At 41.1% G+C, this 14191-nt stretch overlaps 1 protein-coding gene across 4 annotated transcripts in view; it reads right to left on the bottom strand.

Annotated features, from left to right (window-relative positions):
• The window catches only part of LOC115199781 (disabled homolog 2-interacting protein), a 128564-nt gene that overhangs the window by 19502 nt on the left and 94871 nt on the right, over positions 1-14191 (bottom strand). Inside the window, exon 1 of one of the 4 annotated variants that reach the window (XM_029762203.1) lies at positions 12534-13453. The exons of the other annotated variants lie outside the window; for them this stretch is intronic. The gene's annotated coding sequence lies outside the window, so the exon portion shown is untranslated. Of the gene's footprint in view, positions 1-12533; positions 13454-14191 lie in introns of those variants that run through there. 4 annotated transcript variants of the gene reach the window in all.

Below are 14191 nucleotides of genomic sequence, written 5' to 3'. Positions count from 1 at the left end.
GAGATAGGCGCTTACTCATCGCTCCCCTGGCTCTTCATTGGCTGCATGAATTAAACATGGCTGTACTTCCTGCCTCGGGGATGAGTCGGGAAAAATCCTCGGGTGGGGAGTGAGTCGTCACATTCTCTAGCTCAGCTCATTAGTATGGTGGCGGGGACACAGTGAGGAGCAGTGAGAAATACAGAGAGATACCTGGCAGAGCTGAGAGGTCCAACTAAATTAAACCTTCCTCTCTGAGAAGCTAGATCTCTGGGGGAAAATGTTTTGCATGTGGGTAACATTTTAAAATAGAGTCTCTGGGAAGCTCTGGGTGGATTTTGTTCTTGGCGACTGTTTAACAAAATGTGACAGTGTACAATTGTTTACAATAAGCCTCAATGAAACAAATTGTACTACAGTAATGTACTACAATAATGTTATAATGGCCTTTAAATTAAAATGGGTTTGGTTCCATAATATTAGGGCAGAGTTTCCTAAATCCAGTCTTCGAGTACGTCCAACAGTACACATTTGTGTTGTATCCCCAGCCTCTACTTGTCAATGAATCATCAAGCCCTCAATGAGCTGAATCAGGTGAGTTTGTCCTGGGCTACAACTGAAAATGCGTGCTGTTGTTGCGGGTACTCGAGGACTGGAGTTGGGAACCACTGAGATAGGGGATCAATGACGTCAAAGAAACCCTCATATTTCCAGTCAATGACAAACAAGTGTCATGATCACTAGACCAAACTCCAAGGCAGTAGGCTAGCTCGGTAACTCATGCTGCAGTCTGTTAACGCACTGTGCTGACAACTTTGCTGCTTTTTAATTCACTTCCTGAGAGATTCATGAGCGTCTGATGGCAGCTATTCAACTTGCAGTCTGTGGCTCAGCATTTACCCAATGATCTTGTCAATGCCATTGCAGGCCGTTGGGGGCCAAGCACACAAACAGCCAATAACAGCCAATTAAATGAGGTCAGACTATCATTTGTCTCTGCGACGGTGGTCTCTGAATCAAACTTAACATAAAACAAACACTTCTATCTCTTACAGCACAGAATGAAAATATATACGTACAGTAGCCTACTGGCAGAGTTAGATATTTTTACATATAAAAGGAGTAATTTATGAATAGAATTCTGTATTCTAGTATTTCATGAGGTTATACGTATTGCTATCAAGAACAAAAAAATTATTTCAAAAATGATATCCAACTCCACACTGATATTGTTAATGTTTACAAACCCTTAAATGTTTTTTCTGAAATAACAAAAAAAAACAATTGTAACTAATTGTGGACAACATTCAACAAAGGATTAAAGGAAAACTCCACCCAAAAACTATCTTTTTGTAGTTGTTTCATTAGTCCATTGTTGATATAGTCCGAAATGTTTTGCATATCAGCAATGAAGTTTAAGGTATACAGTATAACTTTCAAAATACAGAAATACAACTGGCTGAATTTCTGTATTTTGAAAGTTATACAGTACCAGTCAAAAGTTTGGACACCTGCTCATTCAAGGGTTTTTCTTTATTTTTACTGTAGAATAACAGTGAAGACATAAACACATATGGAATCATGTAGTAACCAAATAAGTGCTCTTCTGTCCAGTGTCTGTGTTCTTTTGCCCATCTTAATCTTTTCTTTTTATTGCCCAGTTTGAGATATGGCTTTTTCTTTGCAACTCTGCCTAGATGGCTAGCATCCCAGAGTCACCTCTTCACTGTTGACGTTTAGACTGGTGTTTTGCGGGTACTATTTAATGAAGCTGCCAGTTGAGGACTTGTGAGGCGTCTGTTTCTTAAACTGTATTATATTTATATATTTTAGTCATTTAGCAGACAGTCTTATCCAGAGCGACTTACAGTAGTGAATGCATACATTTCATAATATTTTTTTTCTTCCCCGTACTGGTCCCCCGTGGGAATCGAACCCACAACCCTGGCGTTGCAAACACCATGCTCTACCAACTGAGCCACACGGGACAAGTACACTAATGTACTTGTCCTCTTGCTCAGTTGTGCACCGGGGCCTCCCACTCCTCTTTCTATTCTGGTTAGCCAGTTTGCGCTGTTCTGTGAAGGGAGTAGTACACAACGTTGCACAAGATCTTTAGTTTCTTGCCAATTTCTCACATGGAATAGCCTTCATTTCTCAGAACAAGAATAGACTGACGAGTTTCAGAAGAAAGTGCTTTGTTTCTGGCCATTTTGAGCCTGTAACCAAACCCACAAATGCTGATGCTCCAGATACTCAACTAGTCTAAAGGCCAGTTTTATTGCTTCTTTAAATCAGGACAACAGTTTTCAGCTGTGCTAACATAATTGCAAAACGGTTTTCTAATGATCAATTAGCCTTTTAAAATTATAAACTTGGATTAGCTAACACAACGTGCCATTGGAACACAGGAGTGATGGTTGCTGATAATAGGCCTCTGTAGATATTCCATAAAAAAAAATCTGATACAGTTTCCAGCTACAATAGTCGTTTCCAACAATAATTATGTCTACACTGAATTTTTGATCAATTTGATGTTATTTTAATGGACAAAGTAATGTGCTTTCAAAAACAAGGACATTTCTAAGTGACCCCAAACTTTTGAACGGTAATATATATATAGTGAGGGAAAAAAGTATTTGATCCCCTGCTGATTTTGTACGTTTGCCCACTGACAAAGTAATTATGAGTCTATAATTTTAATGGTAGGTTTATTTGAACTGTGAGAGACAGAATAACAACAAAAATATCCAGAAAAACGCATGTCAAAAATGTTATGAATTGATTTGAATTTTAATGAGGGAAATAAGTATTTGACCCCCTCTCAATCAGAAAGATTTCTGGCTCCCAAGTGTCTTTTATACAGGTAACGAGCTGAGATTAGGAGCACACTCTTAAAGGGGGTGCTCCTAACAACAGCTTGTTACCTGTAAAAAAGACACCTGTCCACAGAAGTAATCAATCAATCAAACTCTCCACCATGGCCAAGACCAAAGAGCTCTCCAAGGAAGTCAGGGACAAGATTGTAGACCTACACACGGCTGGAATGGGCTACAAGACCATCGCCAAGCAGCTTGGTGAGAAGGTGACAACATTTGGTGCGATTCATCGCAAATGGAAGAAACACAAAAGAACTGTCAATCTCCCTCAGCCTGGGGCTCCATGCAAGATCTCACCTCGTGGAGTTGCAATGATCATGAGAACGGTGAGGAATCAGCCCAGAACTACGCGGGAGGATCTTGTCAATAATCTCAAGGCAGCTGGGACCAGTCACCAAGAAAACAATTGGTAACACACTACGCCGTGAAGGACTGAAATCCTGCAGCGCCCGCAAGGTCCCCCTGCTCAACAAAGCACATATACATGCCCGTCTGAAGTTTGCCAATGAACATCTGAATGATTCAGAGGACAACTGGGTGAAAGTGTTGTGGTCAGATGAGACCAAAATGGAGCTCTTTGGCATCAACTCAACTCGCTGTGTTTGGAGGAGGAGGAATGCTGCCTATGACCCCAAGAACACCATCCCCACCGTCAAACATGGAGGTGGAAACATTATGCTTTGGGGGTGTTTTTCTGCTAAGGGGACAGGACAACTTCACCGCATCAAAGGGACGATGGACGGGGCCATGTACCGTCAAATCTTGGGTGAGAACCTCCTTCCCTCAGCCAGGGCATTGAAAATGGGTCGTGGATGGGTATTCCAGCATGACAATGACCCAAAACACACTGCCAAGGCAACAAAGGAGTGGCTCAAGAAGAAGCACATTAACCTCTTATGGCTAGGGGGCAGTATTTTCACGGCTGGATAAAAAACGTACCCGATTTAATCTGATTATTAGTCCTGCCCAGAAACTAGAATATGCATATAATTATTAGCTTTGGAGAGAAAACACTCCACAGTTTCTGAAACTGTTTGAATGGTGTCTGTGAGTATAACAGAACTCCTATGGCAGGCAAAAACCTGAGATGCTTCTGTTCAGGAAGTACCCTGTCAGACCTTTTATTTTCTTTGTTTGACATCTCTCCCAAAAACTAAGGATCTCTGCTGTTACGTGACACTTTCCACGTCTCCAATGGAGTCTCAGAGCCCGGGAAAAACAGGAATGACGTAATTCAAAGCCCTGGCTGAAACAAAGGAGAGCAAAAGCTAAGTGGTCACTCAGTGGACTAAGCCTTACGCTCGCGACCCGCCCCGCCCCGCCCCCGGCTTTCGGTTTTTCCCTCAGTATACAGACAGGCAGATTCCCGGTCGGAATATTATCGCTTTTCTACGAGATAAATTGCATAACAATTGGTTTTAAACAGCGGTTGACATGCTTCGAAGTACGGTAATGGAATATTTAGAAATTTTTTGTCACATTCTGCGTCATGCTCGTGGCCGAGATTTAGCGTTGGGATAGTGTCTAGAACGCACAAACAAAACGTCTTGATGGAACATAACGATGGATTATTTGGGACCAAACCTACATTTGTTATTGAAGTAGAAGTCCTGGGACTGCATTCTGATGAAGAACAAGCAAGGTAAGAACATTTTTCTTATAGGAAATGTGATTTTGGTGAAGGCTAAACTGGTTGGGTGTCTAAATAGCTAGCCCGTGATGGCTGGGCTATGTACTTAGATTATTGCAAAATGTGCTTCATCCGAAAAGCTATTTTAAAATCGGACATATCGAGTGCATAGAGGAGTTCTGTATCTATAATTCTTAAAATAATTGTTATGCTTTTTGTGAACGTTTATCGTGAGTAATTTAGTAAAATCACCGGAAGTGTTCGGTGGGAATGCTAGTTCTGAACGTCACATGCTAATGTAAAAAGCTGGTTTTTGATATAAATATGAACTTGATTGAACAGACATGCATGTATTGTATAACATAATGTCCTAGGTGTGTCATCTGATGAAGATCATAAAAGGTTAGTGCTGCATTTAGCTATGGTTTGGGTTTATGTGACATGATATGCTAGCTTGAAAAATGGGTGTCTGATTATTTCTGGCTGGGTACTCTGCTGACATAATCTAATGTTTTGCTTTCGCTGTAAAGCCTTTTTGAAATCGGACAGTGTGGTTAGATAAAGGAGAGTCTTGTCTTTAAATAGCTGTAAAATAGTCATATGTTTGAAAAATGGAAGTTTTCGGATTTTAGAGGAGTTTGTATTTCGCGCCCCGCCCATCATTGGATATTGGAGCAGACGTTCCGCTAGCGGAACGTGTAGATGTAAGAGGTTTTAAGGCCCTGGAGTGGCCTAGCCAGTCTCCAGACCTTAATCCCATAGAAAATCTGTGGAGGGAGCTGAAGGTTCGAGTTGCCAAACGTCAGCCTCGAAACCTTAATGACTTGGAGAAGATCTGCAAAGAGGAGTGGGACAAAATCCCTCCTGAGATGTGTGCAAACCTGGTGGGCAACTACAAGAAACGTCTGACCTCTGTGATTGCCAACAAGGGTTTTGCCACCAAGTACTAAGTCATGTTTTGCAGAGGGGTCAAATACTTATTTCCCTCATTAAAATGCAAATCAATTCATAACATTTTTGACATGCGTTTTTCTGGATTGTTATGTTGTTATTCTGTCTCTCACTGTTCAAATAAACCTACTATTAAAATTATAGACTGATCATTTCTTTGTAAGTGGGCAAATGTACAAAATCAGCAGGGGATTATATACTTTCCCCCCCACTGTACATACATACATACATACTGTACATACATACATACATACATACATACATACATACATACATACATACATACATACATACATACATATATACATACATACATACATACAGTCGGAAGGAAGTTTACATACACTTAGGTTGGAGTCAGTAAAAATCGTTTTTTCAACCACTCCGCAAATTTCTTGTCAACAAACTATAGTTTTGGCAAGTCGGTTAGGATATCTACTTTGTGCATGACACAAGTCATTTTTCCAACATTTGTTTACTGACAGATTATGTCACTTATAATTGACTGTATCACAATTCCAGTGGGTCAGAAGTTTACATACACTAATTTGACTGTGCCTTTAAACAGTTTGGAAAAATAATGTTATGGCTTTAGAAGCTTCTGATAGGCTAATTGATATAATTTGAGTCAATTGGAGGTGTACCTGTGGATGTATTTCAAGGCCCATCTTCAAACTCAGTGCCTCTTTGCTTGACATCATAGGAAAATCAAAAGAAATCAGCCAAGACCCCAGAAAAAAAAATTGTAGACCTCCACAAGTCTGGTTCATCCTTCGGAGCAATTTCCAAACTCCTGAAGGTACCACGTTCATCTGTACAAACAATACTACGTAAGTATAAACACCATGGGACCACACAGCCGTCATACCGCTCAGGAAGGACACGCGTTCTGTCTCCTAGAGATGAATGTACTTTGGTGCGAAATGTGCAAATCAATCCCAGAACAACAGCAAAGGACCTTGTGAAGATGCTGGAGGAAACAGGTGCAAAAGTATCTATATCTACAGTAAAACGAGTCCTATATCGACATAACCAGAAAGGCCGCTCAGCAAGGAAGAAGCCACTGCTCCAAAACCGCCATAAAAAAAGCCAGACTACGGTTTGCAACTGCACATGGGGACAAAGATCATACTTTTTTGGGAAATGTCCTCTGGTCTGATGAAACAAAAATAGAAATGTTTGGCCATAATGACCATCGTTATGTTAGGAAGAAAAAGGGGGAGGCTTGCAAGCCAAAGAACACCCACGGGGGACCAGTACGGGGAAAAAATGTATGAAATGTATGCATTCACTACTGTAAGTCGCTCTGGATAAGAGCGTCTGCTAAATGACTAAAATGTAAATGTAACACCATCCCAACCGTGAAGGACAGGGGTGGCAGCATGTTGTGGGGGTGCTTTACTGCAGGAGGGACTCGTGCACTTCACAAAATAGATGGCATGATGAGGATGGAAAATTATGTGGATATATTGAAGCAACATCTCAAGCTTGTGGAAGGCTACTCGGAACGTTTGACCCAAGTTCAACAATTTAAAGGCAATGCTACCAAATACTAATTGAGTGTATGTAAACTTCTGACCCACTGGTAATGTGATGAAAGAAATAAAAGCTGAAATAAATCACTCTTCCATTATTTTGACATTTCACATTATTAAATATTGTACAGAAGATAGCCTTATTTGGTAAAAGACCAAGTCCATATTATGGCATGAACAGCTCAAATAAGCAAAGAGAAATGACAGTCCATCATTACTTTAAGACATGGTCAGTCAATCCGGAAAATGTCAAGAACTTTGAAAGTTTCTTCAAGTGTAGTCGCGAAAACCATCAAGCGCTATGACGAAACTGGCTCTCATAAGGACAGCCATGGGAATGGAAGACCCAGAGTTACCTCTACCACAGAGAATAAGTTCATCAGAGTTACCAGCCTCTGAAATTGCAGTCCAAATAAATGCTTCAGAGTTCAACTAACAGACACATCAACTGCTCGGAGACAGTGTGAATCAGGCCTTCATGGTCAAATTTCTGCAAAGAAATCACTACTAAAGGACACCAATAATAAGAAGAGAATTGCTTGGACCAAGAAACACGAGCAATGGACGTCAGACCGGTGGAAATTTGTCCATTGGTCTGTAGTCCAAATTTGAAATTTTTGGTTCCAACCGCCGTGTCTGAGACGCAGTGTGGGTGAACGGATGATCTCCGCATGTGTATTTCCCACCGTAAAGCATGGAGGAGGAGGTGTTATGGTGTGGGTGTGCTTTGCTGGTGATACTGTCAGATTTATTTAGAATTCAAGGTACTGTAAATTCCGGACTATAAGCCGCAACTTTTTTCACAGGCTTTGAACCTCGCGGCTTAAACAATGACGCGGCTAATATATGGATTTTTCCCGCTTTCAAAAATTTCTCTCCAAAAAAACACATTCTGTGACGTGCTCTGTTTTTTGGCGGCATGAAGCTTTCATTAGACCAATGAAATTGCCGAACAGGTTAAGGTCAAACAACTTTTTTGTTTACTGTTTAGATTAAATCGAGCGCTCTCAAACTTCCCATCATTCTGATTACGGTAGTCATTTTGTCACTCTCATCATGGCAAAGACACAGAGAAATGTATATGATGCAGCTTTCAAGTTGAAGGCGATTGATCTGGCTGCTGCACGGGAGCTTGGTCTTAATGAGTCGATGATAAGACGTTGGAAACAGCAGCGTGAGGAATTGACTCAGTGCAAAAAGACAACTAAAGCTTACTGTTAATTTTTTATTTTTTGTTACAAGCCGTGTTTCGTTAAAGCCTATTTATTTTTGTTACAAGCCGTGTTTCGTTAAAGCCTATTTATTTTTGTTACAAGCCGTGTTTCGTTAAAGCCTGTGTAAAGTTCATTTGTTTCAATGTACCTGTAGGCACCTGCGGCTTATAGACATGTGCGGCTTATTTATGTTCAAATTTATTTATTTTTTTAAATTCAGTGGGTGCGGCTTATATTCAGGTGCGCTTAATAGTCCGGAAATTACGGTACACTTAAACAGCATGGCTTCCACAGCATTCTGCAGCGATACGCCATCCCATCTGGTTTGCGCTTAGTGGGACTATCATTTGTTTTTCAACAGGACAATGACCCAACACACCTCCAGGCTGTGTAAGAGCTATTTCACCAAGAAGGGGAGTGATGGAGTGCTGCATCAGATGACCTGGCCTCCACAATCCCCCAACCTCAACCCAATTGAGATGGTTTGGGATGTGCAGAATGTGAAGGAAAAGCAGTCAACAAGTGCTCAGCATGTGGGAACTCCTTCAAGACTGTTGTAAAAGCATTCCAGGCAAAGCTGCTTGAGAGAATGCCAAGAGTGTGGACAAAGCTGTCATCAAGGCAAAGGGTGGCTATTTGAAGAATGTAAAATATTAAATATTTTGATTTGTTTAACACTTTTTTGGTTACTACGTGATTCCATATGTGTTATTAAAATAGTTTTGATGTCTTCACTAGTATTCTACAATGTAGAAAATAGTAAAAATTAAGAAAAACCCTTGAATGAGTAGGTGTTGTAAAACTTTTGACCGGTAGTGTATATAACGTTGGGAACAAACAAACTTTGATAACAAAATATGGAAATGTATAGAATCTATCACAGGACATGTTTTGTTGTTGTAAGGGTAATAATATAAGCCAGATAGGCCTATACATTTTCTTTTCTTAAAAAAACCCAAAATAAAATCTAATTTTATTTGTCACATACACGTGTTTAGCAGATGTTATTGTGGGTGTAGCGAAATGCTTGTGTTTCTAGATCCAACAGTGCAGTAATATCTAACAAGTAATATTTAACAATACACACAATCTAAAGTAAAGGAATGGAATTAAGAATATATACATATTAGGAAGAGCAATGTCTAAGCGGCATAGACTAACATAGAATAGAATACAGAATACACATACTATGAGATGTGTAATGCAAAATATGCAAACATTATTAATGGAACACTAGTCACCTTAATAAAGTGGCCAGTGATTTCAAGTCTATGTATATAGGGCAGCAGCCTCTAACGTGCTAGTCATGAATTCAAACTACCACATTAAATGGACAGCACAGCAATTTATGCAGTTGATTTGCTTGTCGTCATCTCTTATACCATGTCCTCCACCATCTGTTGTGCAGTTCCAGTCGGTTAAAGTTAAAACATCAAAAGGCAATACAGGTGTAAAATAAAAAATGTAACAGATTTTGTGCCCATTATCCTATTAATCATTATTCATCGCTGCAGCCATCTACACGTTTTTACCTCAGATATCAGATCACTTAGTGGCTTTTTGATATGAGACTGTGATAAGGGAATTATATGCTTAAAGGTAATGATTAAAATAATGAACCCTGAAACGTAACTATTAATGATTATTAGCTTATGTAGCATGTATAATGAATGATTAAAGTACTAAACGTAAGTCCAATAAGGTTTGGTAGAGATGTGAGGGATAGAAATTTGTGTGTGTGTCTAAGAAAATACCGAGAACAATTCAACTGTGTTTGACCCGACCTGGCCAGAACTCTGAGAAACTTATGATAGGACAGGGAGTCATTTTCAAGGTTCCTCTAATCTCGGGGGAATGGAACTGACAGCGCTGGGTAGTGATAAACAGTGGTGAGAACTCTGGGGAGGGATACAACTCACCTACTGTTCGTGTGTATGTATGTGCGTAGGATATCTACTGTTTGTGTGGAGATATGTGCGTAAATAGGGAGTGAGTTATAAAATGGATGTCTTTGTATTATGGACTTCAGAACGTTCTCTGAATAAACTGTACGAACCTTTTGCAGAAGCTGAGTCTTTGACTAATTATTATTAACCCAGTGTCTTACAAACCTTGGGGATTGGTCAAAGCTTATTGATTGTTAGTTATTATCATTGGGATTGAAAATTCTCCTGACAGACTGTAAATACTGGAAACTTCCAAAATGCCTCAAACACTCCCTACTAACAGGAAACATGGACCCCAAAGGACCTCTGTTCTGAAAAGGAAACACCCGAGCAAGGATGTCACACAAAACAACAGGCAGAAAGCATGTTTTAGTGTAGGAAAAAGGGAACATGGAGGCAGATTCTTAGAATCCAGATTGCACCAAAACACAGTACGCTAACAATCATACATTAATAACGGCAAAGTCAGAACACAAAAAAACGAAAACAGGTTAAACATCACCAGGGTTTCAAAAGATGCATATACAATGTCTCTAGGGCAATCAAAAATATATGTGGGGCAATCACTGTGTCCAATCTAGTTGGGAGACAAATCAATCAAATCAGAGAAGCTTTGTGAGCTATCATGAGCGAGACTGAACATTTTCTAAGCTCCTGTGTACTGAAAGGAAAACATTTGCCAAAAGCCTGTATTATTTTATACAATGAGCTTAAACTAATCCTGTTGAGGGTACAAAGATCAAAATCGGTAAATAGATCAATTTCAAAACATCTGGATGCATGTCTCTCAACCGGTTGGCTACATACTCACCTATTTGGATAATGTCATGAGTATTTGGAGTCCAACTATTTTACAATACCAACTACGCATAATGTGTCAGAATGTGCCTTGAAAAACAGAAGCTGTTCCATTTGCTGAATGTTTTTATAGCTGAAAGACTTGAGATTACGCAATCTCTGCACTATCGGCATGGATGACCATTGCATTAAACTTGCAAGCCTCTTTCTCAAAGCAGCTTACCGCGGTAATACTCTGGCAAAATAAGTACATTTTGAACGACCAGGGTGAGAGTGGGCAAAGGTAACCCGCTGTATAACCTACAGTCGCATAACTGCGCAGTGCACATAATACTAGTTGCTACATAACAATTTTTGGGTGTCAAGCACAAGAATCATTCATTGGAGCATGCTAAATTGATTACTCAAATGTATGATCCATATTCAAAATATTACCAGTTTAAGTGTTGAATTAATAAACAAATACACACTAAACTGAAGTCTAGCAAACGGAAAGCTGTTCAAAGTGCTGCGACTGGGATGATACCGTACCGCGCAGGCTTAGAAACGTGATGACATGTTTGCGCCTCCTTTTGACAACTGTTCCACTGCTAAGAAGACGTCTGATTGCCTCCAAAATGAGCTGTGACAGGAGTTTGGATTTAATGAGCACCAACATGTTAGTCCAGACTCCAGACCCAGAATCCCTCCATCAAAAGGCCTCTCTGTCTAGCGTGTGTGTTTCTGGCACGGGCACGGAACCGTCGGTAGGAATATCGCAATGCCTTTTTATTTTTTTTTACAAGGCAGTACCATTTTTTTTTAAATGCGATGACAGAAACCATTAAAGCCCTTCATTTCTCACCTTTTCTCCAACCTCACTTTGAGTATTGCAGTCAGAGAAGCTCTGCAGAACTGAGAAAAAAACCCATCTCCAACTCTCTATGATCACACATGTGCACACTCATGCTAAGTGCTGGACACACACACACACACACCGGGGTAGAGCTGGTTGCCACTCCTGTAGTGAATATTTCAGTAGCTTTTAGAACAGTAACATATTGGGCGGCTGCCTTTCAGAACGCAGATGAAAAGTGATTTTGAGACCCACCTGGTGTCTTTCAGCATACCACATGCCAACAGTCTTGTCATGTGTGAACACTGTTTGGAGCCATAGGACATTAGAAACTAAATGGTAATCTGGGAGAGATGTTAAGCGCCGGGTGGAAGGTCGAGGACATGCTTGAGCTGTCATTACAGAGTGAACTACAGAGATGTGCATCTATTCTGCCACAAAGGAACACTATGCTGCCTGGCTAAACACAAATGAATGTGTCTACTAGGAGCAAATATTGACTGCGACAAGCCATCATTCAACATTTTCATTCTATGAAATAAAAACCAGAACAATCAGGATGACAGTAAGACTACTGCCTTGCATCCAAACACAAGAAACACACTCAAAGTCTATAGACAAATAATAAGATGCCAAGCCCACAAAGCCTATATAGAAATTCTGAGACATTTGCGTAGAATGCACTGTGTCAAGTGTTCCTAACACACTGAGATGGAGACAGTGCAGTCCATCAGATGGATGATGGAGTCTGAGGCGGAATACTCACCAGACATTCCGTCAGAATCCCCGGGAACAATCTGAGCAAGGAGGAGAAAGAGGAAGAGGTGGTGGATGAGGAAGCCATCTCAGTGCTCCATTTTCTTCTGTGTGGTGAGAGCGGAGGAAAGCATGGTGGGGCTCATTCAGCCTGCACAGCGTGCTGCTGCTAGCCTATTGCTCTCCTTCCCTCCCAGTCTGTCTGTCTCCTCTGGACTCTTTATTCTAGCCCCGCCGAGAGAGCCACAGCCTGCCCTACTTCCTCCCCCGCTCCTCTCCTTTAAGTGGGCCACTGCTCCCTCTCTCTCCCTCTATCTGGCTGGCGGAGGACTGCTCGTGCCCACCGTCTTGTGCTCCCTCTCTCTATCCCCCTCACCCTCTCTTTCGTCTGTCTGTCTGTCTCTGTGTGTGTGTGCGCGCAGCGGAAGCAGGCTGTTTAGTGTGCAGTGTGTGTGCGCGCGAGTGTGGTCTTTTGTCCTGCTGTCTTTGTGACGGACTGGCCTGCTCCCTACACAGAGATCTGCCTCTGGGGAGTAGCAGTCACTCACTGCAGATCACACAGCTCTCTCTCTCTCTATTTCTCATTCCTCTTTTCATAGAAGCAGCAGCAGGGACAGACCAAAGGTTAGTGGTGCTGCACCACGTACTTAGGGGGTGCAGTACAAGGTGAGGCCATATGGTATGCTGTTTGGTCAATCGGATCGTTTGAAGCTGTACTCTGTTCAGAAGAATTCAGTAGCCTTGTTCAGAGTGCAGCACTCACAACAGTTCAGAGCTCTAGAACAAGGGTAAAGCATAAGTGGTCCTTATCTTCCCTATAGTGTCAAAAGAGTTACATCCATTAAACAGCCACCTCTGAGAATCAAAGACTTTCACTCATGCACAACTTACTGGAGGCACACACACACACACACACACACACACACACACACACACACACACACACACACACACACACACACAACGCTACAATAAATAATATACACACTTAAGTGTCAGGTTTTTTGTGTTTCTATGACAACACTGCGTCAGGAAAATGGTATCTTTGCTTCCTGGCAAATGACACTGTTCACGGGTAAGTGGGCAATTTTCAGCCTATTTTCTTTTCTACACCTCACAAGATGTTTTTTTTTTCTCCTTTCACACAAAGGATTGTGTCTGGAGTCTTACATGGAAGTGAGTGCAGGTTGAGCCACACGACCATGACTTATAACTTACGTCACCCACAGAATTTTGGTACCTTGAGGGTATTCTGCTCATCTCCCCATTATTGCATGAGAAGTGAACAATTATCATCTTCGGCATAAAACCGTTGAGTACTCCAGAGGAGGATAATATAGGTTGCTAAGCAGTACTGTATTAAAAGTGGCATAATGGAAAAACAAAGACATCTTAGTAAAGAATAGGAGAGATGGCAAAATCACAGCCCAAAACTTGGACTGTGTCCTACAAAGTGATTTATCTCCTGCTTAACGGCCCTTTAACAATTAGGGTACCCAATTACAGGCCAGAAACCCACACAGGACAAATAAGTACGTGCGTGTGCAACAATGAACCGCAGCGGTCAAGGATTGAGTTAAGCTCTCATTTAAAACAAATAAATCCGAAGTAACAAGATAGGGACTTTGTGCTGATCAGTGGGATTCACTGCCGTAAACAATATAGCTT

The sequence above is a fragment of the Salmo trutta genome, chromosome 9, assembly GCF_901001165.1.
Source record: "Salmo trutta chromosome 9, fSalTru1.1, whole genome shotgun sequence".
NCBI classification, from domain to species: Eukaryota; Metazoa; Chordata; class Actinopteri; order Salmoniformes; family Salmonidae; genus Salmo; species Salmo trutta.
The sequence above is the reverse complement of the archived record's forward strand: the minus strand, read 5'-3'. Positions and strand labels throughout refer to the sequence as shown.